Source organism: Ovis aries, chromosome Y (assembly GCF_016772045.2).
Source record: "Ovis aries strain OAR_USU_Benz2616 breed Rambouillet chromosome Y, ARS-UI_Ramb_v3.0, whole genome shotgun sequence".
NCBI classification, from domain to species: Eukaryota; Metazoa; Chordata; class Mammalia; order Artiodactyla; family Bovidae; genus Ovis; species Ovis aries.
Genome location: NC_082741.1, coordinates 14,219,393 through 14,247,236, shown reverse-complemented (window position 1 = coordinate 14,247,236; position 27,844 = coordinate 14,219,393). Strand labels below are relative to the sequence as shown.

At 42.8% G+C, this 27,844-nt stretch overlaps 1 pseudogene; it reads right to left on the bottom strand.

Annotated features, from left to right (window-relative positions):
- Positions 1-638: 638 nt before the first annotated feature.
- Positions 639-26,794, bottom strand: LOC132658925 (PI-PLC X domain-containing protein 1-like; annotated as a pseudogene).
- Positions 26,795-27,844: the final 1,050 nt, after the last annotated feature.

The window sequence follows — 27,844 nt, the reverse complement described above, 5'->3', positions numbered from 1 at the left end:
TAGGGACACTATGTCATAATGCCTCCTCCTCTACCCAGCTGTGGGTCACCATCTGGTACTCTAAGTGCCCAGGGGGAGGGGACACCCCAGCCTCTCCCATGGAGAAGCCACAGACCAGAGAACTAAGTGTGTCTCCCTAAGGATGTGATTGTACAAATAAAGTACTCACCTTTAATCACCTCACACCCTACATTCACCGAGACACACACGGAGGACTGAGGGGACCATGCACCATGCCACGTGGCCCCATCTCAGCAGTAACTGACTTCAGTGGATGGGCTGACAGATGACCAGCCCCTCAGGACTGGGCTGAGAATAGCCTCCCAATGCCCAGCTAAACACATCATCCTGAAGCCCGAGGCAGCTTTTTGTTCAGGCCAGTGACGTCACAGGACATGGCTGAGACACAGTCTCAGTGATACCCAGTTCCATCTATTTGCCATCTCTCAGACCCCATGCAGCTTCTGGTTCAGCACACTGACGTCTCAGGATGTGAACGAGGAGTGGCCTCTGCAATGCTCAGCTCCGCAGTGCGTGGGCCATCAGCCCCCAGGCAGCGTCCGGTTCAGGCCGGTAATGTCACAGGATGTGACTGAGACACAGCCTCTGCAATGCCAGCTCCACACACATGCCATCCGTCAGTCCCAAAATAGCTTCAGGTTTAACCTGATGACAACGTCAAGAAACCCATCGGCCCAGATGAATTCGCCTGTGGTGGTGTTGGTACAGCCAGGGGCCAATCCTGGGTGCTCGTGCCACACCAATGTGCAAAGGTACGGGAGACCCCACTGGGTCAGTTTCTCCAGGGATCAGACCAGGTGAATGACAAAAAACTCCAGGTTTTCTGTGAGGTTGATGCAGGCCAGGAAGAGCCTGCCTGGGACAAGAGCGGGGCTGCCTGTTCATGGTGCTGGCTGTGGGGTCAGCCACCCATGTGTGCAGTTACTAACCCATGGAGTTATGTGGCCAACCAAACCATGTGGTCACCGATGCACATGGTCATCCACGCACGGGGTCTCTACCCCATGCGGTGAACCCTCCACTTGGTCACCAACCCATGTGGTCAACCACCCATGGGGTCACTAACCTGCAAGGTCATGAGGTCACCTGTCCACATGATTAGCCACTTACACCATTGCTCGCCCAAGTGGTCACACACTCACTGGATCAGCAACTCACATGGTAACCCACCCTGCAGTCAGCAACTCAAACCAGTCACCCACCTACACAGTCACCCACCCACATGATCAATAACCCACACGGCTTTCCACCCATGTGTCCAGTAACCCATGGGGTCACCTGCCCATGCAGTCACCAAGCTGTGCCATCACCCTATCAGACTCTGGCCTCCACAATGTTCAGAGATTCACATGTCTGACAGACCGAAGTTCAGAATCATTGGCTCACAGGGATATTGACACATGAATTTCTCCTGTTACAGAAGGCAGGAGGGCTAGACAGTGACCCCAAAGATGTCCACATCCTGGCCTCATGTGGTGGATACCACAATGTCCACACGGATGTTCACGACCTGTCTGCATCCTGACCTCCTGTGTTGGACAAAGTAATGCCCCTAAAGATGTCCACACCCTACTCCCCATGTGGTGAATACTATAATGTCCCCTAATACGTCCTGTTCCATCTCTCCACTTGACCCAAAGCTAGCCCCATGCGCTAAAACATGCTTATGACCAGGTATCCTGGTGTGAAGGCAGCACCTATCTGGGTGGCTGCAGCTCTTCACGAGCTCCAGGTAGTGGATGAGGTCTCTGGGCTTCACCTGATTTCACCATCAGTAGGGGATACTGGGTCACAGTTCTTCATGCTGACTCATGGATGCCTTGTCCTTGTACAACAGGATGACCTGCAGTCCCTGGGACCACAGCTGGTGCAGAGTCAGCACCTCGGGCTGTGGGGAGAATCATCTGGGTGCCCATGAGACATGTGTACAGAGTTACTGGGATGCCTTGTGACATGATGTGTCAGTTACTGGGGGGAGTCCGAGAATCTATAGTGAAGTGTATATTATTAGGGTGTCTATGAGCAGTGATGAGCTGGTTATTGGGTTCTCTGTGAGAAGAGACAGTCATGGGTGGGTTATTGGCATGAGTGAGTAGAGACACTAGTGGGTAGATTACTGGGGTGTCTGGGTAGAGATGGTGATGGGTGGGTTACTGGGGTGTCTGAAGCAGTGATTAGTAGATTTGGGGGTGTTTGAGTGGAGACAGTGGTGGATAGATTACTTGAGTGTCTTGAGCAGCGGTGGGTCGATTATTGTGGTGTCTGAGTGGAAAGAGATAGGTGGATTATTGGGGTTTCTGATAGGAAATGGTGGGTGAATTACTGGGGCATCTTGAGGCATGATTGATGGATTTTGGGGGTGTCTGAATAGAGACTGGACAGGGTGAATTATTGGGGTTGCCTGTGAACAGTGATGGGCTGGTTAATGGGGTGTTTGTGTGGAGACAGTAGTGGGTGGATTACTGGGGTTCTGTGAGTGGCGTCGCCCAGTGCCTGAACCATCCTCATACACCGAGCAGATAGATTGATTACAGTGATGCCTAGTGCTTCAATCGCCCCCATTGCCATGAGCATGGGAAGCCTGTGGCCCCTGCTTACCTCACAGGGACACAACATGTCCCCAGAGATGTTCTTGATGCAGCCCATCAGGTACTTGTGGAGGTCCTCCATCATGCCATCAAAGTTCCTGCACGCCAGGATAACCACCTCCTGAGGGTGGTTCTCCAGCCTCTCTGTGATCTCCATGAGGGTATTCTAGGTGGGGGTGGAGAAGCGCCTTGTAGTGAGAGACAGAGGGGCATGGGTGGAGACTTCCCTCATCACAGCCACTATACAGATAGGTTGTGTGGGGGGGTGGTCCTGACACAAAAAGACGTAAAGCATGGCACCTGTTCACAAGGGACCCAGCTTCTCCTAAGAGGCAGTGGGGAGCAGTGGCATTGCTCTGGTATGCTGGCGTGTGTGTGTGTGTGTGTGTGTGTGTGTGTGTGTGTGTGTGTGTGTACATGCTCCAGTAGGTACAGGTGCACACGCAGGTGTGCATATGTTCAGGGTCTGTGTGTACACGGATATGCATGTGTGTGTGCACAGCAGCAGAGATCAGTGCTTATAATATTGTGTGAAGTCTGTACTCCAGGGAGCATGCAAGGCCAGCAGAGTACATGCACACTGAGGCCCAGGACAGAACCTCCCTACCCCAAGGGTCATTAGGTTCTGTGGTGGGGGCACTGGAGGCCAAGGCCAGAGTGAGACATTAAGTGACTTGGCTAGCAGCTGAGAGAATGGATTGGACATCCCAAAATTGGACATAGGAAAATATATGTCAGGGACCTGGAATAGCCAAATTCTGCGAGACACTGCAGAGGCCAGGGGTACAGGTATGAGTTCAGAAATGCACGTTGGTCAGGAATTCTAAGTGACTGATGCCAGAGGTCAGTCTTCTCCTGCCTGGATTTGACATGTGTCCATCCCATTAGAGGTCACTGTCTTTTAACGGGAGTGGACCTGTGTTGTCCCCTTAAAGTTTAGCCTCTCCTACCTGTAGTGACCATATGTCCATCTGAATGGACGTGTGCTAATCCCCTCAGAGGCCCTCACCATCCTGCCTGGACCAGACGTGGGTGTCCCTGGCTGGCAGACCCCCTCTCTGTGCCTCCTGCCACCACCCCCACCTCCATGAGGGCCGTCATGTACACCATGTGTCCAGAGTTCAGGTTTTTCTCAGTGCCCTCCTCCATGTACACCATCTGCAAGTTATCATGCCATTATCCAGCTGCTTCATGATACTCAGCACCTACACACAGTCGGTCACCAGTGCTGGGCACAGAGGGTGGCCTCCTGCTCAGGGGCTGGGCAGGAACTGAGGACACCCAACTGAGGACCACATCATTCACTGTGAAGTCAACAGTGTTGGTGCTGTCACAGTTGATGCCCTACTTTTCGAAACAGGGTCTCCAGGGTCACTGGTCACATGGATTACAGAACCTGGGTCCAGATTGTGGTCTTGGGTGGGCGGGGTGGGGGGGGTGGGATGGGGAGGCAGGCGGCAGTTGTGTTCCTGCAGAGTCCAGCCTCACTTTCTTTTCAGGAAGTCACTGGGTGGAAGCTCCCTGTGGGTTCAACAGCCCAGGCTCCACGGCACCCACGCTGGACCCTTTGACATGAGGACACACAAGACCTACAGAAGCCTGTGCCCACCCACCCCCCAACACAAACAACACTAAGAAAGGCAAGAAGGAGTCAAGGGGAGAAAACAAGAGGAAGAAATATCTGTCCACCACACAAATAAGACAGGAAAAGCAATAATAATAATAACAACATAAATTGAAAAGTGAAAATTGCTCAGTTGTTTCCAACTCTTTTCGATCCAATGAAATCTGGCCCACTAGACCCCTCTGTTCATGGAATTATGCAGGCAAGATTACTGGAATGGGTTGCCTTTCCCTTCTCCAGATCTTCCCAACCCAGGATCGAATCCACATTATACTCATTGCAAGCAGATTCTGTACCAACTGAGCCACATGGAAGCCCTGATATAAATTCATAGCAGAAAATGTACTGTGTCCTTTAAAAGGAGTCATAATGGAAAAAGAAAAAGAAAAAATGTAAGGATAAAAAAATGGGAAAGAATATAATAGATTCCCTCTATGTGCAGGTGCAGGATGGCCAAGAGGAGCTACTCCATTTTCAAGGTCAGAAGGGGTGGCTGTGAGGAGATACACCTTGTCCAAGGTAAGGGGCAGGGACTGAACTTTGCTGGAGCAGCTGTGAAGAGATACCCCACGTTCAAGGTAAGAGAAACCCAAGTAAGGTGGTAGGTGTTGCAAGAGGGCATCAGAGGGCACACACTGAAATCATAATCACAGAAAACTAGTTAGCAGGGTCCAGTCCCGATTAGATTCAGGGATTCCCTCAGGAGGAACTATGTTGGCAATAAGGAAAGAGAGAGAGGAATAGAGAAGAGGCAGATATTCCTTAGTTTACACAGAAAGCCAATAAAGCCTCAAGACAAGGGACTTGCACTGTTCACATAGGCCACAGGCACCCTCCAAATCTCTGGAGGGAGTGAAAATGCATAGCACCGTTCAGGTCTTAGAAGCCCAGGCAAATAAGTGAACATGGAGGGCCCCTGTGCTCCAAGGGATCAGCCTGAAAAAGAGAATAAGAGAAAGAAAGAAAGAAAGAAAGAAAGAAAGAAAGAAAGAAAGAAAGAAAGGAAGGAAGGAAGGAAGGAAGGAAGGAAGGAAGGAAGGAAGGAAGGAAGGAAGGAAGGAAGGAAGGAAGAAAGAAAGAAAGGAAGAAAGAAAGAAAGGAAGAAAGAAAGAAAGAAAGAAAGAAAGAAAGAAAGAAAGAAAGAAAGGAAGGAAGGAAGGAAGGAAGAAAGAAAGAAAGAAAGAAAGGAAGAAAGAAAGAAAGAAAGGAAGAAAGAAAGAAGGAAAGAAAAAGATAGAAAGAGCAACATGGGGGGAACCAAGCTTTTGTGGAACTGGTCTATCTCTTTATTTTTCAGAGAAGCTTTTATACTGTAAATTGTACATAGAGATAAATGTAAGAAGCAAAGTCATGCAGGGTCAGCTGCTCTGATCCTTATCTAAAGACAGAGTGTTCTTTGCATACCTTTATACTTACAAGGGTCTTACATTTGTTTACAATATTTTCTGGTCTGGAAACCGATTAACATTTTATGGCCCCATCTTTCTTTCTATTGATAAAGGTTAGTCAATCAGAAAACTTGTTTTCCCTTAAGATCTGCTTAGTCATAAGACAGTGATAAAGTTGCATTCTTACATAGCAAGGATACAAGAATTTATAACAAAGAAAGAGGAGTACAGGGATTTATAACAAAGAGAAAATTCATTAACTCAAAAGTCTAGTATTGCTAACATCAAAACTACTATATTTGTTTTTCTACATTCCAATTACATTGATTAACATACTCCCAGGTGCCTAAGGGTATGGAGGCCTGGAGGCAATCGTTAACTCAGCAATGAAACCCTTCACCAACATGATTTTTATCTTTAGAAAAGCCCTATGCTAACTAAGACTTTCAAAATACTTCAAACACTCTGTGCTGTTTATGCTTGAGAGTTTGTGAACAATCATGTGTATAGTAGCAATAGTGATATACCTGTCACACAAGCTAGACTACCATCAGAGAAGTTTGAGCTGAGACACTCCTTTTATATGCAGGAGACTATTAACTTGAGTTCTAAGTTATTTTTCCAGAGAAAGATGATCAGGGATAGTCCCTGTTAATGTCAGAAGAGTGTAGTATAACATACAGATTTTGGTTTCCAGGGTGGATACTCGAGCAGATTCAGGGGACACTTTGAGTCCTGATCCGCCTTGCCCATAAGGCCTCTTTCACATGACCTTGTCATGGATTTGGTCAGGGTGTCCCTCAAGTCCTGATCCACCTTTGCCTGTCAGGTCTCTTCCTCATGACCTTTGCCATGCGTGAGATCTCCCATGCATGCTCCTGGCAACTAGTCAATCTAATCATATGGACCACAGCCATATCTAACTCAATCAAACTAAGCCATGTTCTGTGGGGCCACCCAAGACGGGTGAATCATGGTGGAGAGGTCTGACAGAATGTGGTCGACTGGAGAAAGGAACGGCAAGCCACTTCAGTATTCTTGCCTCAAGAACCCCATGTACAGCATGAAAAGGCAAAATGATAGGATACTGAAAGAGGAATTCCCCAGGTCTATAGGTGTTCAATATGCTATCAGAGATCAGTGGAGAAATAACTCTAGAAAGAATGAAGGGATGGAGCCAAAGCAAAAACCATACTCACTTGGAGATGTGGCTGGTGATAGAAGCAAAGTCTGATGCTGTAAAGAGCAATATTGCATAGAACCTGAAATGTTAGGTCCACGAATCAAGGCAAATTGGAAGTGGTCAAACAGGAGATGGCAAGAGTGAACTTCGACGTTCGAGGAATCACTGAACTAAAATGGACAGCAATGGGTGAATTTAACTCAGATTAACATTATATCTACTACTGTGGGCAGGAATCCCTTAGAAGAAATGAGGTAGCCATCAGGGTCAACAAAAGAGTCTGAAATGCAATGCTTGGATGCAATCTCAAAAATGACAGAATGATCTCTCTTCGTTTCCAAGGCATACCATTCAATATCGCAGTAACCCAAGTCTATGCCCCAACCAGTAATCCTGAAGAAGCTGAAATTCACTGGTTCTATGAAGACCTGCAAGACCTTTTAGAACTAACACGACAAAAAAGGTGCCCTTTTCACTGTAGGGGAATGGAATGCAAAAGTAGGAAGTCAAGAAACACTTGGGGTAACAGGAAAATTTGGCCTTGGAATACCAAATGAAATGAAGTAAGGCAAAGGCTAATAGAGTTTTGCCAAGAAAATGCACTGGTCATAGCAAACACCCTCTTCCAACAACATAAGAGAAGACTGTACACATGGTCATCATGATGGTCATCATGGAAAAAGCAAGAATATTGTGTATATATATATATATATCCTATTTCTGCTTTATTGATTATGATAAAAATGCACTGTGTGGATCACAACAAGCTGCAGAAAATTCTTAAAGACATGGAAATACCAGACTACCTACATGCCTCCTGAGAGACCTGTATCCAGGTCAAGAAACAACCAGTGAGAATCAGATAAAGAAGAAGAGATGCTTTGAAATTGGGGAGAGGTGGGGAAACTACTATATTTGTCACCCTGTTGATTTAACTTATGTGCAGAGCACATCTTGGAAAATGCTGGGCTGGAGGAAACACAAGCTGAAATTAAGAGAAAAATAGAAATATAAATAACTTCAAATATGCAGATGACACCATCGATATAGCATAAAACAAAGAATAACTAAAGAGCCTCTTGATGCAGGTGAAAGAGGAGAGTGAAAAAGCTGGCTTAAGATGCAACATTCAAAAAACTAAGATCCTGGCATCTGGTCCTATTATTTCATGGCAAATAGATGGGAAAACAATGGTGACAGTGACAGACTTCTGTTTTTTCGGACTCCAAAATCATGGCAGGTGATGACTGCAGCTATGAAATTAAATGACACTTGTTTCTTGGAAGAAAAGCAGTGACAAACCTAGACTGCATGTTAAAGAGCAGAGACATGCATTTGCCAAGAAGCGTCCATATAGTCAGAGCTATATTTGTGTTTTTTTAAGCGGTCATGTGACAATGTAAGTTAGACCATAAAGGAGGCTGAACATTAAGGAATTGATGCTTTTGAACTACAGTCTTGGAGAAGACTCTTTGAGTCCCTTGGGCTGCAAGGAAATCAATCCAGTCAACTCTAAAGGAAATCAATCCTGAAAACTCACTGGATGGGCTGATGCTGAGGCAGAAGCTCCAATATTATGGCTATCTGATGTGAAGAGCCAACTTACTGGCAAAGACTCTGATGCTGCAAAAGATTGGAGCAGAAGAAGGGGACGATGGAGGACCAGCTACTTAGATGGCATCACCGACCCAGTGGATTTGAGTTTGAACAAGCTCTGGGAGTTGGTCAAGGGCAAGAAGGTGTGATATACTGCAGTCCATGGGATTATGAAGAGTTGGAGACGACTGAGTGACTGAACAACAAGTAACAGCCAGCAACAACAAATCTACGGAGTGCCTTTGACCTTGAGTAGTTTCAGGAGCTATTGAAGCATGTCACTATTCTGAAACCCAAGATAGTGGTAAAACACTGAATGTGTTTGACTTGGAGTTAGTAAAGCAGCCATTAGTATGTGCTACAACATTAAAACAATGCATGTCGATAACCTATATGTTGTATTTGTTGTGGAGTAAGTGAAGAACCACTCGAAGTGGGTTTCATAACTGAAACACTGTATGTTCACACTTCAAATGGTCTGTGTTTGATCTTGTATATAGAAAGAAGCATAAGGAGCCTGTCACAACACTGAAACTGGATCACGGTAAATCATTGTGTATGACGAGCTGTGGTAGTTGAAAAATCAATGAAAGTATATACTAGCCCCGAATCAATGGATGGTGATAAACTAAGAGTGTGCTCAACCTTGAGTGGACAAAGGATCTTTTGAAGCATATACCAGAATTAACACACTGGATTGTGATAAATTATGAGTTATGTATTTTCTGCAGAGAATGAAGAAGCAGTTGAGCAGGAAACAGCATTGAAACACTGGATGATGATAAGCTATGGGGTTTGTTTGATACATGATGAATGAGGAGAAACTGAAAGCATGGCACAGATTAAAACATGGGACCATGGTAAACTTCTGAATGTGTTTTATTCAGAATGGACTAAAGAAGGATTTTAAACTCATCACAGAACCGAAACAGGAATTGTGATAAGCTACCTACCATATTTTATTTGGAGAGGATAAAGAAGTACATGAGGTATGCCACAGTACTGGAACAATGTATAGTGGTAAACGACAGGGAGTGTTTGACTAAATGAGACAAAGGGACACTTCAAGCCTGTACTAGCACAGCATCAAGGAATGACGATAATTTACAGGGTGTGTTTTACCTGGAGGGAATGGAGGAGGCTCAAAACATGTCACAATACAGAAAAAATGGATGGTGATAGCTGTCACATTAATTTCTTCTGGAGTGGATTAAAAACCACTTGAAGCATATCTAAACTTAACACTGGATGGGGATATAATATTGTGCGTATTTAATGCCAATAAGAAATAGAGGGAACAATAGAATATGAAAGAAGAGAAATCTTGCCAAGAAACTGAGAGACTCCAAGGGAATATTTCATGCAGACATGGGCACAATCCAGGACAGAAGTGGTATGAACCTAGCAGAAGGAGAAAATGTGATGAAGTGCTGGCAAGAGTATAAGAGAAGAGCTGTACCAAAGCAAGGTCTTAATCAACTGCTGCCGCTGCTGCTGCTGCTGCTATGTTGCTTCTCTCGTGTCCAGCTCTTCACGACCCCATGGACAGCACACCAGGCTTCTCTGTCCATGGGATTTTCCAGGCGAGAATATTGGAGTGGGGTCCCATCGCCTTGTCTGCTTAATCACCTATAAAACCATAATGGTGTGATCACTCACATAGAGCAGACAACCTAGGGTGTGAAGTCAAGTGGATCTTAGGAAGAATTACCATAAACAATGCTAGTCGAGATGATAGACTTGAAGCTCAGCTATTTCAAATTGTTAAAGATAATGCTGTTAAAATGTTGCACTCAATGTGCCACAAAATTTGGAAAACTCATCAATTACCACAGGACAGGAAATGGTAAGATTCACTCTGATCCCAAAAAGGGACATTGTGAAGGCATGCTCAAACTACTGCACAGTCGTTCTCATTTCATATGCTGGCTGGGTAATGCTCAAAATGCCTCCATCTAGGTTTCAACAGTACGTGAACTGAGAACTTTCAAATGTACAAATTGGATTATGAAAGGCAGAAGAACCACAGATCAAATTGCAAACATTCATTGTATCATAGAAAAGCAGGGAAATCCAGAAAATGACCTACTTCTGCTTCATTCACTATGCTAAAGCCTTTGACTGCAGGGGTCACAGAAACTGTGGAAACTTCTCAAAGAAATGGGTATACTAGACCACATTACCTGGCTCCTGAGAAACCTGTATGCAGGACACGAAGTAACAGAATCAGACAGGAACAATGGAGTTGTTCAGAATTGGTAACGGAGTATGTCCAGGCTGTCTTGTTGTCACACCACTTATTTAACTTACATGCACAGTATATCATGCAAAATGTCAGACTGGATGAAGTGCAAACTTGAACTGAAATTGCTGGGAGAAATATAAATAAACTCAGACATGCACATGACAGAAAGCAGACGAGGGATTAGAGCTCTTTGCTGAGATGAAAGTGGAGATTTAAAAAGTCGACTTAAACCTCGACATTCAATAAATTAAGATCGTGTCATCCAGTCCTACCTCTTGATAGCAAATAAATCAGGACACAATGGAAACTGTGAAAGATTTTTATTTTCATGAGTTCCAAAATCACTGTACATGGTGACTGCACACATGAATTTAAAAGACACTTGTTTCTTGCAGGAAAATCTATGACACACCTAGACAGCATATGAAACCAGAGACATCCCTCTGCTGGCAAAATTCAAGGTATGGTTTTTCCAATAGCCGTGCATGGATGTGGGATCTGAACTATAAAGAAGGTGGAATGCCAAATAATTGATGTTTTAGAACTGTAGTGCTGGAGAAGACTCTTGCGTCCCTTGAACGGCAAAGGGATCAAAGCAGTCAGTCCTAAAGGAAATCAGCACTGACTACTCATTGGAAGGATTGATGCTGAAGTTACAATACTGTGGCCACCTGATGCAAAGAGCCAAATCATTAGAAAAGACTAATGCTGAGTAAGATTGTAAGCAGGTGGGGATGGGTGTGACAGTGAATAAGATGGTTGAGTGCTGGCATAACTGTCTCAATATGCACAAATTTGAGCAAATTGCAGGAGATAGTGAAGGACAGGGAAACCTGGTGTGCTGCAGTTCATGGGGTTTCAAAGAGGTGGACATGACTGTGTGACTGAAAAACATCAATCAGGTAAATAAAGAAGCATCTGAAGTGTGTCACACCACTTAAACACTGGATGTTGATAAACTACCATATGTATTTGAAAGAGGATAGTTGAGGAAGCACTTGTGCATTAATCAGCACTGGAAGAATGGATGTGTGTATTAACCCAGTAATTAAGAAGCACTGTAGTATGTCACAGCACTGATAGAATGAATGGTGATAAAACACTTGTTGAGTTTCACCTCTGGGGGTCAAACAAACACCTAGTATATGCCGCAAGTTACGGCCCTGAAACCTTGGCTAATGATAGAATGCTGGGAATGTTCAACTGATGTGGACCATTAAGCACTTGAAGCATATCACTGTACTGAATATTGGATGATGATACACTAATGAGTATGTTTTACAGGAGAAGATGAAGCACATGAAGCACATTACAGCACTGAAGCACTGAAGGGGGGTAAACTCCAAGGAGTGACGGGCCAGGATTGACAAAGGAGCATACACAGTGATTCACAGTACTGAGATACAGATGTTGGAAAACTATTGAGTATTTGACACCAGGTGGACAAAGAAGCATTCAGAGCATGTCCTCTGTCAAGGCACTGAGCACTGCATGGTGATAAACTACAGAGTGTGTTTTTGCAGAGAGTGGATGAATAGGCACTTGAATCACGTCATAGCACTGAAACACTGACTTTAGTAAAGTACCAAATGTATTTTTCCATTCTGGATGATACAGCAGTTTGTGTCATAGCTTGGAAGTGCTGGATGGTGATAAACTGCTGGTGTGTTTGAAAAAGATGTACTTGAACTTGTGACAGAAGTGAAAAGCAGGAAGTGATAAGCTGGTGAGGCTATTTTACCTGGGGTGGAGAAAGATGTGGCTGAACCTCCTCTCTGAAGTGTGGATATTAAACTACTTAGTATGCTTGACCTGGGGTGGATGGAGAAACACTGAAAGCATGTCACAGCAGTGCAACACTGGATGGAGATACACAACAGGATGTGTTTGACCCAGGGTGCATGAAGAATAACTCGAGGTGTCACTGCACTGAAACAGTAGATGATGATAATCTATTGGATACGTTCAGCCAGTAATCAATGAAGAAGCACATGGAATGACACTACATTGTGATAAACACCTGCTTGTATTTGACCAGTGTGGATGAAGAAGTTCCTGAAGCATGTCCAATCTTTGCAACCCTGGATGCTGGTTTGTTCCCATCAAGCAATGTGTCTCTTTCATATGAGGTGTAAAAGCAGGCACTTAGAGCATGTCACAGGGCCTCTCCTGGTGGTCCAGTGGTTAAGCATCCACCTTATAGTGTAGGGGATGAAGGTTCAGTCCCTGATTGGGAAACTAACATCCCATATGCTACAGAGTAACTAAACCTGCATAGCCGCAAATACTAAAGTTCTCACACTCCAGAGACTTCATGCCATGCTTAGAGTTGGCTTGTCTCAAGGGCTATCTTACGTGACACAACTAAGACCCAACACAGCCAACTAAATAAATTAAGAAGAATGACGTCACAGGTGAAACACTGGTGACAAACTGCTGAGTGTGCTTTACCTGGAGGAAATGAAGAAACGCTTGAATCATCTCTCTGCACTGAAACATGGGATAGTGATAAGCTACTGGGTACGTTTGACATGGGGTGCATGAAGAAGACTTGTGGGATGTTCCGCAGTTAAAACATTGGATGATGATAATCTACTGAGTGTGTTAGACCTGGAGTGGATAGAAGCCCGTCACAAAATGAAACACTAAGGGTGGTAAACTACTGTTGTGTTTAACTAGGGGAGGATGAAGAAACACTGAACCTGTCACAGCACTGAATACTAGATTTGTTTGTCCCGGAGTGAGTTGAACAAGCACTCGGAACAGGTTACAGAACTGAGAGAAACACTGGATGGTGGTAAGCGACACAGAGTGATGACCAGAGATGAAGAAGCAATGGGAACATGTCATGACAGTGAAACACTAGCTGATGATGAACAGTATTATCAGTGGCAAGATGCCTGCTCCAGAGTTCCGGTTCAAGACGCAGCATGTTTGCACTAGAATGCGGGCTTAGTAAGTTTGTGATGCCTCCCCTAAAGTGCAAATTCAGCAGTTACCACAGCCTACCCTGGATCGTGATGTCAGAAGGGGTAAAACGAGAGCTGGAGGCTGCAAGCTCAGAATGTGCACGACGTGCACTAGAATGCGGGCTCCTTGGTGGCTGATGCGTGCATTAGATTGCAATTTCAGAAGTTGTGACATGGGTATCCCATATCACCCATGTTGTAAAACCTCACACTAGTCTTCTCTTTTTTACATATGGTACCATACCCATTTAAATGCGCTTTTCTCAAATCATCCCACCTTCACCTTCTCCCACTGAGTCAAACGTCTGTTCTTGAGATCCTTGTCTCTTCTCCTTGCCTGCGTAGAGCCCATCTTTCTAAGTTCCACATATGTGAGTTAATATACATTTTGTCTCTCTCTTTCTTAGTTCCTTCATTCTGTATAATAGGTTTTGTGCTGTTCCCACTCATTAGAACTGACTCTAATGCATGACTTCTTATACCTGAGTAATATTTCATATGTATATGTAGCAAAACTTCCTTAACCATTCATCTGCTGATGGACCTCCTGGTCACTTTCACATCCTAGGTATTGCAAACAGTGCTTCAATAAACATTGGAGTACTGTGTTTCTTACCATTCTCATTCCCTTGAAGTTCATACCTAAGAGTGGAATCGCTGGGTCATACGGCATTTGTCTTTCCAACTTTCTAAGGAGTCTCCATAATGGTTGTACCAGTTTGCATTCCCATCCACAGTGTAAAAAGGTTCCCTTTTCTCCACACCCTCTCCAGCAGTTATATTGTAGACATTTTAATGATGGCCAATCTGACCAGTGTGAAATGATACCTCAATGTGGTTTTGATTTGCATTTCTCTTATAATGAGTGATGCTGAGCAATGTTTCTGTGTCTCTTAGTAATCTGTATATCTTCTTTGCAGAGGGCTTTTACCTATGTTTTGATTTGTGGTTTGTTTTACTGAATAGTATTTGTAGCTGAGTATTGAGATGCGTGAGCAGCTTCCATATTTTGGAGACGAATTTTTTGTTAGCTTTTCAGTTGCTATTCAGTTCAGTTCAGTTCAGTCGCTCAGTCGTGTCCGTCTCTTTGCGACGCCATGAATTGCAGCATGCCAGGTCTCCCTGTCCATCGCCAACTCCCGGAGTTCACTCAGAGTTGCTATTATTTTCTCGCAATTCTGAAGCTACATATTCACCTTAATTATAGTTCCCTTCATTGTACAAAAGCTATAGAGTTTAATTGGGTTCCTTCTTTAAATTTTATTTTTATTTTGTATAGGCAATGGGCCATAGAAGATCTTGCTGTGATTTATTTTGTGGTGGTTATACCTATGTTTTACTCTAAGGGTTTTATATTTTCTGATCTTACATTTACATCTGTAATCCATTTTGAGTTTATTTTTGAACATGATGTTAGATAGTGTTCTAATTTCTACACATAGCTGTCCAGTTTTCCCAGTAACACTTTTTGAAGAAAATGTCTTTTTCTGTTGCACATTTTTGCCTTCATTGTCAAAGATAATGGATGCATGAATCTATCTTTGGACTGTATATTTTGTTCCATTGGTCTATATTTCTATGTTTGTGCAAGTTTCATACTTCCTTGATATCTTTGTAGTGTAGTCTCAAGTCAGAAAATTTGACTCTTCTAGTTCCATTCTTTCTCAAACCTTCTTTGGCTCTTTGAGGTCTTATGTGTTACCATGCAAATCGTAAAATAATTTGTTCTAGTTTTATGAAAAATATTGTTGGTAGTTTGAGAGGTATTGTATTGAATCTATCGATTGCTTGGGTGGTATATTCATTTTAACTCTATCAATTAGTCCAATCCAAGAACATGATATGTTTCTCCATCTATATATGTTTTGATTTCTTTCCTTAGTGCTTTCTTTTATCCTTCTGGGAAAGTGAAAGTTGCTCAGTCACATCTGACTCCTTGCAATCCCCTGGACTATACAGTGTATGGTAATTTGAATTCTCCAGGCTGGAATACTGGAATGGGTAGCCTTTCCCTTCTCCAGAGGATCTTCCCAATCCAGTGATCAAAAGCAGGTCTCACACATTGCAGGAGGATTCTTCACCAGCTGGGGCCACAAGGGAAGCCCAAGAACGCTATAGTGGGTAGCCTATCCCTTCTGCAGGGGGTCTTCCTGACCCAGGAATCACACAGGAGTCTCCTGCATTGCAGGCAGTTTCTTTACCAATTGAGCTATCAGGGAAGCCCTTTGTCTCTTTATGCAAATTTATTTCTAGTTATTTTATTCCTTTCATTGCACTGCTGAACAGGATTGTTCCTTTATTTCTCTTTCTGGTTTTTCATTGTGAATGTGTAGGATTATAAGGGTTTCTGTGTATTAATTTTATACCCTGCACATTTACTGTATTCATTGATTAACTCCAGTAATTTTCTGGTGGCATCTCTTGTGTTTTCTGTGTAATAGCATGTGCAAATAGACAGTTAAACCTCTTCTTTTCAAATAAGGATTCTTTTTATATCTTTTTCTTCTTTGAAAACTGTGGCTAGAATTCCCAGAACTAGTAGTGATGAGTGTGGGCACATTGTCTTAATGCTGATTTTAAAGGAAATTTTTTTAGCTTTTCATTATTGACAATAATATTTGTAGTGGTTTTGTCATATTTGGCTTTCATTATGTTGAGGTATGTTCCACCTATGACTATTTTGGCAGAGGTTTTTTGTTGTTGTTGTTGAATTGAAATTTGAATTTTATGTTGTTTAGCCTCCAAATTATCTGTGTTTTCTCTAGTTGTTGGTGGTGTTGTTTTCCTGTTGCTGATATCTGATCTAACAACATTGTTATCAGAAATTATGCTTGAAAATATTACAATTTCTTGAAGTTTATCAAGGTTATATGTGATCTAAACTTGGATGTGATCTGTCCTAAGATAATGTTCCATTGACACTTGAGTAAAAGGAGAAAAATGGAGAGAAAGGTGAAATCTGTTCTTTTGAGGTGGGATGACCTGTAGATATCAATTAGCTCAAACTGGTCTAATGTATCTTCTAAAATTTGAGTTTTCCTTATTTTATTTTCTGTTTGGATGATCTGTTCATGTTATGAGTGAAGTATTACAGTCACACAATACTATTGGTTAGTGTCTATTTCTGCTCTAATAGTTGTTGGAATTTGCCTCTTGTATTGAGGTGCTCCTATATTGGGTGCATATAGCTTCTTCTTTGATTGATACCTTGATTGTTATGCAATGCAACCTTCTTTGTCTCCTATACCGGTCTTTAATTAAAGTCCATTTATCTGATATAAGTATTGCTCCTCCCATTTTTGCTCTCCATTTTCACAAAACAGCTTTTTCCTGGCCATCACTTTCAGGCTGTATGTGTCCCTAGTTATGAGTTGGTTTTCTTGCAGACAGTATATTCTTGTATGCATTCAGACAGACTTTGTCTTTTTATTGGAGCATTTAGCCCATTTCTGCTTAAGGTAGTTGTTGATAAGTATGATCTTGTTACCATTTTCTATACATTTTGTGGCTTTTTTTAAAATAAGCTTTTCTGTTTCCTATCTAGAAAAGATCCTTCAGCATTTCCAGAAGTGCTGGTTTGGTAGTTCTGAATACTAATTTCTTTTGTTTGTCTGAAAAGCTTTTGTTTTCTCTTTGGAATTAGAATACTATCCTTGGTGGATAGAGTAATCTTGGCTTTAGGCTTTTGCCGTTCAGCACTTTAGGTACATCCTGCCATTCCCTTCTAAGCTGAAGAGTTTCTATTGTAAGATCAGCTGCTATCCTTATGGGGATTCCCTTCTATGTCATTTGTTGTTATTCCTTTGTTACCTTGAATATTTGTTCATTGTGCATATTTATTTGTTTGTTTATTTTTACTTTGATTAATGTGTGTTTTGACATGCTTTATCTTGGTTTTATCCCTATGGGACACACTGAGATTTTTCATCTTAGGTGTCTATTCTTTTTTCCATTTCAGGGAAGTTTTTAACTATTTCCTCCTCAAATATTTTCTCATGCCCTTTCCTTTTGTCTTCTTTCTTCAAGAAACCTATGATTTAAATATTGGGGCATTTAACATTGTCCCATAGGTCTCTGAGATTGTCCTCATTTCTCTCTCTCTCTCATTCTTTTTTTTTTCCTGTTCTGCTTCATTTATTTCCAACATTCTATCTTCCAGCTCACTTAGTCTTTCTTCTGCGTCAGTTACTCTACTGTTCATGTTGTCCAGAGTGATTTCTATCTCAGTTATTTCATTGTTCATTATTGATTGACTACTCATTATTTCTTCTAGGTCTATTTAAAAACACCACTTTCATCTTCTCAATCCATGAGTAAAGTCTATTTATCTGTAGACCTATTTGTTTCCAAGACTTTGACTATTATTATGCTGAACTATTTTTCCTGTAGACTTCCTACCTCCTCCTCTTTCATTGGTTTGTTGATTTTTATTGTTCCTTCATCTGCTGGATATGTCTCTCCCTTTTCATGTTGTTTAGATGGCTGTCTTTGAGGTCTGTTTTCTGCCAACTGGAGGGTCATCATTGCTATTAATTGGGTGGTCTCCTCCAAGTGAATGTGGTGGGACCAGTGGCTTGTGAAAGTTTTCTAGTTGAGAGAACTTGTTGTTGTTATAGAAGATGGCTGTTGATCTCATTTGTTCTGAGAGTCAGTGTAGTGTCCATTAGAGAATTGGGGGAGCTCTATTATGGCTTTGATTCCAGTTGAGCTATTTCAAATCCTCATAGATGATGCTGTGAAAGTGATGTACTCAATATGACAGGAAATTTGAAAATCTCAGCTGTGGCTCAGTTGGAAATGGTCAGTTTTCATTCCAATCTCAAAAAAGGCAATGCCAAAGAATGCTCAAAGTACCATGCAATTGCACTCATCTCACATGCTAACAAAGAAATGCTCAAAATTCTCCAAGCCAGGCTTCAGCAATATGTGAAACACGGACTTCCAGATATTCAACCTTGTTTTAGAAAATACAGAGGAATCAAAGATAAAATTCCCAACATCTACTGGATCTTCAAAAAAAGCAAGCAAGTTCCAGAAAAACATCTAGTTCTGCTTTACTGAGTATGTCAAAGCCTTTGACTGTATGGATCAAAATAAACTATGGAAAATTCTGAAAGAGATGGTAGTACCACACCACCGGACTTGCCTCTTGAGAAACCTGTATGCAGTACAGGAAGCAACAGTTAGAACTGGACATTGAATAACAGACTGGATCCAAATAGGAAAAGGAGTACCTCAAGGGTATATATTGTCACCCTGCTTATTTAACTTCTATGCAGAGAAATGTTTGGCTGGAGGAAATGCAAACTGGAATCAAGACTGCCAGGAGAATTGTCAAAAACTTCAGATATGTAGATGACACCACCCTTATGGTAGAAAGTGAAGAGGAACTGAAGAGCCTCTTGATGAAAGTGAAAGAGGAGAGTGAAGAAGGAGGCTTAAAGCTCTACATTAGGAAAGCTGAGATGGCATCCTGTCCCATCACTTCATGGCAAATAGGTGGGAAAACAGTGGAAATGGTGGCAGACATTGTTTGGAGGGCTCCAAAATCACTGAAGGTAGTGACTACAGCCATGAAATTAAAAGATGCTTAATCGTCCTAGAGAGTATAAAGCAATACCAGAGGCTGACTGTGGCTCAGATTATGAAATCTGTATTGTCAAATTCAGACAAATTGAAAAATGTAGGGAAAATCGCCAAACCTTTTAGGAATGACCTATATCAAATCCCTTATACAGTGTAAGTGAGAAATAAATTTAAGGGACTAGATCTGATAGAATGGCTGATTAACTATGGATGGAGGTTCATGACATTGTACAAGAGACAGGGATCAAGACCATCCCCAAGAAAAAAGAAACGCAAAAAGGCAAAATGGCTGCCTGAGGAGGCCTTACAATTAGCTGTGATATGAAGAGAAATGAAAGGCAAAGGAGAGAAGGAAAGATATACCCATTTGAACACAGAGTTTCAAAGAATAGCAAGGAGAGATAAGAAAGCCTTCCTCAGTGATCAGTAGAAAGAAATAAAGCAAAACAATAGAATGGGAAAGACTAAAGATTTCTTCAAGAAAATTTGAGATACCAAGAGGACATTTCATGCAAAGCTGAATGCAATAAATGACAGAAGTGGTATGGACCTAACAGAAGCAGTAGGTATTAAGAAAAGGTGGCAAAGAATACATAGAATAACTGTACATCAAAGATCTTCATAGTCCAAATAATCATGATGATGTGATCACTCACCTAAATCTAGACATCTTGGAATGTGAAGTCAAGTGGTCCTTAAGAAGCATCACTATGAACAAAGTGGAAGTGACAGAACTCCAGTTGAGCTATTTCAAATCCTAAAAGATTATGCTATGGAAGTGCTTCATTCGCTATATCAGCAAATTCAAAAAACTCAGCAGTGGCTCAGGACTGGAAAAGTTCAGTTTTCATCCAATCCGAAACAAAGGCAATGCCAAAGAATGCTCAAACTACCGCACAATTGCACTCATCTCATACGCTAGTAGAGTAATGCACAAAAATCTTCAAGCCATGCTTCAGCAATACATAAACCATACACTTCTAGATGTTTAAGCTGGTTTTGGAAAAGTCAGAGGAACCAGACATCACATGGCCAACATCTGCTGCATCATCAATAAAGCAAGAGAGTTCCAGAAAAAGATCCACTTCTGCTTTATTGACTATTCCAAGGACTTTGACTGTGTGCATTACAAAAATCGCTAGGAAATTCTAAAAGAGATGGGAATATCAGAGTAGCTGACCTGCCTCTTCAGAAGCCTCTACGCAGGTCAGAAAACAGCAGTTTGAGTGGGATATGAACAACTGCTTCCACACAGGAAATGGAGTATGTCAAGGCTGTATATTTTCACTCTGCTTATTTAACTTCTATGCAGAGTACATCGTGAAAAACGCTGTGCTGGATGAAGCACAAGCTGGAATCAAGTTTGCCAGGAGAAATAACCTCAGATATGCAGATGACACCACCCTTATGGAAGAAAGGGAAGAAGAACTAAAGAGCCACTTAATGAAATTGAAAGAGGAGAGTGAATATGTTGGCTTAAAGCAAAACATTCTGAAAACTAAGACCATGGCATCTGATCCCATCAATTTATGCCAAATAGATGGGCAATCACTGTTTGACTGTCTTTTGAGGGGCTCCAGAATCACTACAGATGGTGACTGCAGCCATGAAATTCAAAGATGCTTACTCTTTGGAAGGAAAGTTATGACCAACCTAGACAGCATATTAAAAAGCAGAGATGTTACTTTTCCGACAAAGGTCTGTCTAGTCAAAGCTATGATTTTTCTAATAGTCATGTATGGATGTGAGAGTTGGACTAAAGAAAGTTGAGTATTGGCGAACTGATGCTTTTGAATTGCAGTGTTGGAGAAGTCTCTTGAAAATCCCTTGTACTGCAAGAAGATTCAACAAGTCCATCCTGGTGGAAATCAGTCTTGAATATTTATTGGAAGGACTGATGCTGAAGCTGAAACTTCAATACTTTGACCACCGGACGCAAAGAGCTGACTCATTTGAAAAGACCCTGGTGCTGGGAAAGATTGAGTTCCAGAGGAGAAAGGCATGCCAGCTGATGAGATGGTTGGAGGGCATCACTGACTCTGGCCATGAGCTGAGTAAACTTTGCGAGTTGGTGACTGACAGGGAGGCCTGGTGTGCTGCATTCCATGGAGTTGCAAAGAGTCAGAGACAACTGAGTGACTGAACTGAGAAGGCTCTCTTTTAATTTTCTTGAGTGTGTTCCTGTTTTGCTGGAAGATGAGCATGAGTTGTCTTGCAGTGGAGCTCGCTGCTCTTCAGTGGAGCGTGCTTTCAGTGTAGGCATGCATCCTTTTGTATGGAATCTTGTCTATCACTATTCCCTGGGGCCAGGGGTTCTATGATGATCCAAAGTTCTGGAGCTGAGCTACCTGCTTCTGGCTTTTGGTCCCCCTCTTTCAGTAACCGCAAGACTACTCTTTCAACATTGCACAGAAGACAAAACCCCATGTTAGTGATGAAATAATCCACATCCTGAACTGTCAGAGATTCACAATGTTATATATAGAAAAGAAGAGGGAGAGCTAGATAGAGGTGATCAGGAGGAGAAAAGAAACTCAAAAGGAAAGAGAGCAATCAAGCCTGTAATCAAATCCCTGAGTGAAAATATATATTTAAAAAAGAGTCTTAATGCTACGGCAACGGCAACCCACTCCAGTAATCTTGCCTGGTAAATCCCATGGACGGAAGAACCTGGTAGGCTGCAGTCCCTGGGGTCACTAAGAGTTGGGCATGACTGATCGAATTCACTTTCACTTTTCACTTTCATGCACTGGAGAAGAAAATGGCAATCCACTCCAGTATTCTTGCCTGGAAAATCCCAGGGGCAGACGAGCCTAGTGGGCTGCCATATATCAGGTTGTACAGGGTCGGACACAACTGAAGTGACTTAGCAGCAGCAGCAGCAGCTAGAAAACTAATAGCAAATATCAGAAAGCAAAATTTAAAACATAGACTAGAATTTGGACTCCCCAATGTACAATAGAAAATAAACGAAAACATAATTGAACACAAAAATTAGAAAAAATATTGTGGGGTCAGTTCAGTGTCAGGCAATCCCTTGTTCTTGCTTGCACTTTTTTTCAAATTCTGCAATTGTCCTTAAATGCAATTTTACTCCTTGACTTTAATCTGTTGTACCTGCCACTTCTGGAGTGGATCTCCTGTCTTATCTTTACTTAGGATGGCCTCCTCAGCTTGCAAGTCTCTTCAATGTCTAATCTTAGCCGAAATAGGAAGAGGTAACAGTAGACTTTATTCAGGATCACTTGCTCTGCTGTATGGTGGAGAGGCAGGAACACTGCAAACAAATACTGCTGGGATTTGTGGGGAGCCCTGGTATGAACTGAAAGCATAGAGTCTGCCAAAGTCCAAAGTGATGTGCAATTCTCAGATCCAACCACTCAAGCTCCTGGGTGCTTCATGAGGGCACAGTCACAGGTGGGCCATGTATCTCATGCACTTCCCAGGCCCAAGCTACTCAGGGTCCGTCCTGTTCCAGGCATGCCGTCCCAGGTTGGCCATATGTCTCCTGCACTTCCCAGGTCCAAGCTGCTCAGATTCCCGGGTGTTCTATGAAGGCTCAGTCCCAAGGGAGCCATACATGGCCCCCTCTTCCCAGGCCCAACCAGTCCAGACTCCTCAGTTCTCTGTCAGGGCACAGTCCCAGGTGGGTTCTTTGTATCCTGCACTTCCCAGGCCTAAACTGCTCAGATTCCTGAGTGTTCTCTGAAAGCCCAGTTCCAAGTGAGCCATACATCTCCTGCTCTTCCTAGGGCCAAGTGTCCTGGTGTTCTGCTAGAAGTTAGTCCCAGGTAGGCTCTTTGTCTCATGTACATCCCATATCCAAGATGCTCACGTTTCAGGATGTTCCAGAGAGCCACTCATGATCTCAGGATCGCTGTAGTGTCATAGTCCCTGGTGGGTCATCATTTTTGTGCACTGCACAGGTTCTATCTGGGCAGCTTCTCAGATATTCCACAAAGATACAGTCCATGGTGAGCTGTGCGTCTCCTCAGAGGACGTGATCTCAGGTTATGACACTCTTGGCATCTATACACTGTCCCAGATCCCAGGAAGCAATGGTTAGGGGCTGCTCGTGGATAAGTCTGCTCACAGCTTGGCAGGAGATGCAGTCTCCTGGGCCTAAAAGCTTATGGTCTTCTGCCTCTGGTTTTAAACATTCTGAATTTTTGCCTCCTGGGAGGGCCATAATGGAAGCTGGCTTGCTCTCCTTTGGTAAATACTATGGTACAGTCTGTTCTGTGAGCAGGTCAGGGGTCGCAGTGTGGTCCTAGAGCCTTCCCATGGGAACATTCCTTTATTTATTTATTTTTATTTTTGTCTCTCTAGTATTCTGTGGTTCAGGCTGCTATATCACATTAGTCCTCTCAGAGTGTCCTCAGGGCATTCAAACCCAGTCTTTATTATAAAGACTGAAGAAGCAGAGGGTGCCTCTGTGCATAGCCGCCACTCAAGGTGGTTGAACATGAGACTGTGAGGCAATTCTCCACTGATAATTGCCTTTGGGGCTTGAATTCTGAGATGATTTTTGTTTGAGGGGGAGTGGGTGCTTATACTATCGTCTGAGATTCCAAAGTGGCCCACTGAATCAACCTCCGAGAGGGTTTCCTGCGATATGGAAACTTCTCCTTCTCTAATAGCTTAAGATGAATAGTTCCATATTCATGATCTCTGAAGAAGAAGATTTAACTTCAGGATCAGGGACCTGACTTGATCACTCAAGAGCTCTTGCATAGCACAGTTTTATTAAAGTAAGAAAAGGGACAGAGAAAGCTTCTGACATGGACATCAGAAGGGAACCGGAGAATGTCCCCTTGCTAGTGTAAGCAAGGGAGTTACACACATTTTAATAGAGTCATTATAATAAATCTAAATAACGTCTAAATTTTGTGGAAATTTTACCAGACCTAGTCCCACAATTTATATTTTAGGATAACAGGATTAGAATTTAATAATAGAAAGACCCTACCAGACCCACTCCCATAATACACCTTGTAAAATATTAGGATTACTCAGAAGGTTTTCAGGAAGGAGAAATTGTCCTCAGGCATGATACATTGTTGCTATATAATCCCAATTACAGAATGTAAACTGATTTGTTTGCGGTGTAATCAACAGTTCCATGTATAAAGGTGGGGGGGGTAGCGCTTTATGTGACTAAGACTAAGGAATATAGAGAATGTAGGAATATAGAGAAAACCAAACAACCAGCAAACAAACATCTTTGCCCTTTTCTCCTCCTTGAGAATTCCAGAACACTCCATCTCTTCCTCAGCAATCCAGACACTTTTCTCTGCTTTGGGGAGCCCAGACTTCTTATCAGTCTGACTCAGCATTTACTTTCTATCCCCAACACAAATTCAGTTCAGTTGCTCAGTCCAACTATTTGTAACCCCAAGAACTGTGGCACACCACACTCCTCTGTCCATCACCAACTTCCATAGCTTGCTCAAACTCATCTCCATTGAGTCAGTGGTGGACTCAATCTCACCCTCTCTCATCTGCTTCTCCTCCTGCCTTCAATCTTTTGCAGCACTGGGGTCGTTTGCAAGAGTCAGTTCTTTGCATCAGGTAGCCAAGGTATTATAGCTTTAGCATCAGTCCTTCCAATAAATATTCAGACCTGAACTTCTTACTGACTGATTTTATTCCCTTGCTGTGCAAGGGACTCTCAATAGTCTTCTCCAACACCATACTTCAAAAGCATCAAGTTTTCAGGGCTCAGCTTTCTATATAGTTCAACTCTCACATCCATTCATGACTACTGGAAAAAATATAGCTTGGACTAGAAAGACTTTTGTTGGCAAGGTAATGTCTCTGTTTTTAAATGTGCTGTCTAGTTTGGTCATAGCTTTTTTTTTTTCCCAAGAAGTATGTATCTTTTAATTTCATGCTGCAGCCACCATCTACAGTAATTTTGGAGCCAAGAAAATAAAGTCTCTCACTATTTCCACTGTTTCCCCATCTACTTGCCATGAAATCATGGGACCAGATGCCATGATCTTCATTTTAGAATGTTTAGTTTTAAGCCAGCTTTTTCACTCTACTGTTTCACTTTCATCAAGAGGGCTCTTTAGTCCCTCTTCACTTTCTGCTATATGGGTTTTGCCATCTGTGTTTCTGAGGTTATTACTATTTCTCCCAGCAATCTTGATTCAGGCTTGTGTTTCATCCAGTCTGGCATTTCACATGATGTACACTGCATCTAATTTAAACAAGCAGGGTTACAATTCAGAACCAGTCCATTGTTGCATGTCTGGTTCTAGAATCAGTCTCTATCCCTAAATCATTTGTTTCTCTATTCTTGTTTATCTCTTCTCCTACCTCATTAGAAACAAATTGATTGGGCTTTCTGGGTATCTAGTGTCCTCTGCCAGCATATACAACTTGTTTAGTGAAAGTTATTCCATATCCTGAAAATATTTGGAGGCATTTACTGAGGAATATTTGAACTCCTTCTCATATGTCACTGCCACTTTAGGATCAGTCTACCGAGTTTATTTTCAAAGTATGTATTCTGCCACTACTAAGCAAGTGCTCTAAAGTGGGTATACTGTCAATGTAACACCATCAAGTACTGTTTAGCTCATAGTGTGAAGCATGCACTCAGTGAAGCTACTGAGCTCACCCTCTGTAGTATGCATCCAGCAGCTACTTAGTTTGCACTCTAAAGTATGCTTCTTACCACTGTTGTGCCCCACTTGGTGGCAATCATCCTCCAATTCATGATCTGGCACTCATGAGTGTACGCACCACTACTTCTGATGATGCATGCAGAAACTTCTGAGGTTGAAATCACGAGTTTGCATTCTGCTTTTACTAAGAATTGAATTAGGACAGGTGCACTAGTTAGCTTGCACTCTGGAACATACATTAAACTCTAGAGCATAAGAATCACAACCAAGTGCATCTGCATTCTCGACCTGGCGTGCCGTAACGACTGAAAATGCAAGATGATTTTGGCAAATACTGACCCCTGATTTGAAACCGCTGCTGCTGCTGCTGCTGCTGCTGCTAAGTCACTTCAGTCGTGTCTGACTCTGCGTGACTGCATAGATAGCAGACCACCAGGCTCCCCTATCCCTGGGATTTTCGGGGCAAGAATACTGGAGTGCCTTGCCACTTCCTTCTCCAATGCATGCATGCATGCTAAGTCGCTTTAGTCTTAATCGACTCCGTGGGAACCTATGGACAGTAGCCCACGACGCCCCTCTGTCCACGGTATACTCCAGGCAAGAATATTGGAGTGGGTTGCCATTTCCTTTTCTTATTTCAAACCACACATTCTGCAAACACTGAGCTTACCCTCTGGAATACGCGCTTGTCAATACTGAGGCCGCCATCTAGAGGACGCTCGCTGGAACTACTTAGTTTCCAATCTGGATCACCCTTTCTGCCACTATGGAGGCAATATATTAACAAGCTTTAGAACAAGTGCATTGCTGTCACTGAGACTGCACAGAAGAGCATACATCCCATCACTCCTAAACCCGGGTTCTTTAGAATATGGCCTGCCACTACTGAATCTGTCCCTAAAACATGCCTATTGTAAGTACACATACACTTTTGGTATATTACACTCTGGCCTCTGCATCCCTGCACTACTGAAATTGCCTTCCCAAGCAAGAGTTCATCACCAGCTGAACTTTCACTCTAAAGCATAAATATCACAAGCATTAGCTTGTTGCTTTATAGGTAAGTCAGGCCACTACTCAACTTGCACTGAAGTTCAGGTGTGCCTAAACAATTACTGAACTTGCACTCTGAAGTTTACTTGTGGACACAACTGAGCCAGCACTCCTGTAGACAGAGTGAGTTTAAACACTGGAGGACATGTCACGCCTCTACTGAGCATGAGCTCAAGTGCAGGCATCCGGGCTCTACTGAGAACATGTTCTAGTTGCACACATGCCACAGCAACTGAACGTGCAGCTGGGAGTACAGATCTCATGACTAGAGAGTGAGCACATTTCATCATGCGTTTTGCACTACTGAGGTTTACTCAGAAGCATATCTCCTATCGTGACTGCGTGTACCTTCAAGAGCCAATGTTCTGACACTACTGAGACTGTGCTGTAGAGTAAGAATGCCTGAGCTACACAACTGCACACTGAATCATGCATCCCAGCAGTATAAATCCTAGCACTACAGCACACTTGTCACTTCTGAGTCCTTACACTAAGCAGGCATGGCACAGCTAGTGAGCATGTGGTCTAGAGCATATGTGTGGCCATTACTAATTTCAGACTCAGAAGCATGTGTCTTGCCACTTGTAAGCCCAGGCCCCCAAATATTCATGTTTCAGCTACTGGTTTTGCACCCTGGTACACTCCTTTATCACTGCTAAGCCTGCGTTACAGAGCATGAGTTCCACTACTACTAATCTTGCTCAATGGCCTGGGTGCTTAAACCTGTGAGCCTACACTCTGCAGCTGAAAATTGCCAATGACTTGGCTTGCCCTCTGTTGCATATTTTCCCCACTCTTCTTCCTGTACTCTAGAGCAGGTGTCCCAACTACTGAGGCTGCACTCTGGAGGACCTACTCCAGGGAACTGGAGGCTGCTTTGTAAAACACATATCCTACCCATGAGGGAACCATCATTCTAGATCAACTGTGTGACCACTAGTGACCTTGAATTCTGA